At 42.4% G+C, this 1,890-nt stretch overlaps 1 pseudogene; it reads left to right on the top strand.

Annotated features, from left to right (window-relative positions):
- The first annotated feature begins 1,391 nt into the window (after positions 1-1,391).
- LOC127109059 (uncharacterized) lies at positions 1,392-1,491 on the top strand (annotated as a pseudogene).
- The last annotated feature ends 399 nt before the right edge of the window (positions 1,492-1,890 follow it).

Below are 1,890 nucleotides of genomic sequence, written 5' to 3'. Positions count from 1 at the left end.
GTTGCACAGACATTTTGGTTGGTCTTAATTCTCCCATTTCCAGTTTCTTACATATGGATAAAGGCATAACGCTAATTCCGGCTCCTAAATCGCATAAGGCTTTGTCGATGACAAATTTTCCTATGTGACAGGGTATAGAGAAACTACCTGGATCCTTGAGTTTAGGGGGCATGTTTTGGATTATAGCGCTACATTCGGCAGGGAGTGTAACGGTTTCGCTATCCTCAAGTTTCCTCTTATTAGAAAGGATTTCTTTTAAGAATTTAGCATATGAGGGCATCTGCGTAATAGCTTCGGTGAACGGAATTGTAACGTTTAATTGTTTAAGGAGATCAACAAATTTTCTAAATTGGCCCGCATCTTTGGTTTTAACAAGCCTTTAAGGGTAAGGTATAGGTGGTTTGTAAGGTGGTGGAGGTACATAAGGTTCCTTCTTTTCTAGGGTTTCCTTATTACTCTCTTCCTTTTCCTTAGGTTCACTTTCCTCAGTTGATTTCTTAGGGTTTTGGTTTTCTATCCTTGGATCAGACGGTCCTTCCACTTCCGTTCCACTTCTCAATATAATTGCATGAGCTTGGCTTCTCGGATTAGGTTGGGGCTGTCCAGGGAATGTACCAGTTGGGGCAGCAGTAGGTGCTTGTTGTTGGGCTACTTGTGATATTTGTGTTTCCAGCATTTTGTTATGGGTAGCCAAGGCATCTACTTTGCTTGCTAGTTGTTTAAGTTGTTCGCCAGTGTGTATGTTCTGGTTTAAGAAATCTTTATTGGTTTGTTGTTGGGAAGCTATAAAGTTTTCCATCATGACTTCTAAGTTGGATTTCCTAGGGGTGTTATTGTTAGGCATGGATGGATTCGGTTTCTGATATCCCGGAGGTATAGCTGGGGCTTGATTTGGAGACTGTCCAGGTGCGTACAAAGCATTATTGCTCTTATATGAAAAGTTTGGATGGTTCTTCCAATTTGGGTTATAGGTATTCGAGTAAGGGCTTCCTTGAGCATAGTTTACTTGCTCTGCTTGGATTCCAGTCAAGAGTTGACATTCCGCAGGAGTGTGACCTTGGATTCCACAGACCTCGCAATTCTGAGTTATAGCAACCACGGCGGCTGGAGGTGATACGTTTAGACTTTCAATTTTCTGGACCAAAGCATCCACTTTTGCATTAACGTGATCAAGGTTACTTATCTCGTACATGCCAGTTTTCGTTTGAGGTTTTTCCACCGTTGTTCGTTCGGTTCCCCACTGATAGTGGTTTTGGGCCATGCTCTCGATAAGCTGGTAAGCATCAACATAAGGTTTGTTCATTAATGCACCACCTGCAGCGGCGTCTATTGTTAACCTTGTGTTGTATAAGAGACCATTATAAAATGTATGAATTACTAACCAGTCTTCCAAACCATGGTGTGGGCAAAGTCTCATCATGTCTTTGTATCTTTCCCATGCTTCGAAAAGAGACTCGTTGTCTTTCTGTTTAAATCCGTTTATCTGGGCTCTTAACATAGCTGTTTTGCTTGGCGGAAAGTATCGGGCAAGAAAAACTTTCTTCAACTCGTTCCATGACTGAGTTGGAAGGGAGAGATTGAAGCCATCTTCTAGCGCTATCTCTTAATGAGAAAGGAAAAAGACGAAGTCGAATTGCCTCTGAAGTGACACCATTAGCTTTAACAGTATCAGCGTATTGGACAAATACGGATAAATGAAGGTTTGGATCCTCGGTAGGATTTCCAGAGAATTGGTTCTGTTGCACAGCCTGCAACAGCGAAGGTTTAAGTTCGAAGTTGTTTGCTTCGATTGCGGGTGGAGCAATACTTGAATGCGGCTCATCTTGCGATGGAGCGGCGTAATCTCTAAGAGCACGAGCTGGTTCTTCCATCTCGGTTATCGAAGGAAAA

The sequence above is a fragment of the Lathyrus oleraceus genome, chromosome 7 (genome assembly GCF_024323335.1).
Source record: "Lathyrus oleraceus cultivar Zhongwan6 chromosome 7, CAAS_Psat_ZW6_1.0, whole genome shotgun sequence".
Taxonomy (NCBI): Eukaryota; Viridiplantae; Streptophyta; class Magnoliopsida; order Fabales; family Fabaceae; genus Lathyrus; species Lathyrus oleraceus.
The sequence above is the reverse complement of the archived record's forward strand: the minus strand, read 5'-3'. Positions and strand labels throughout refer to the sequence as shown.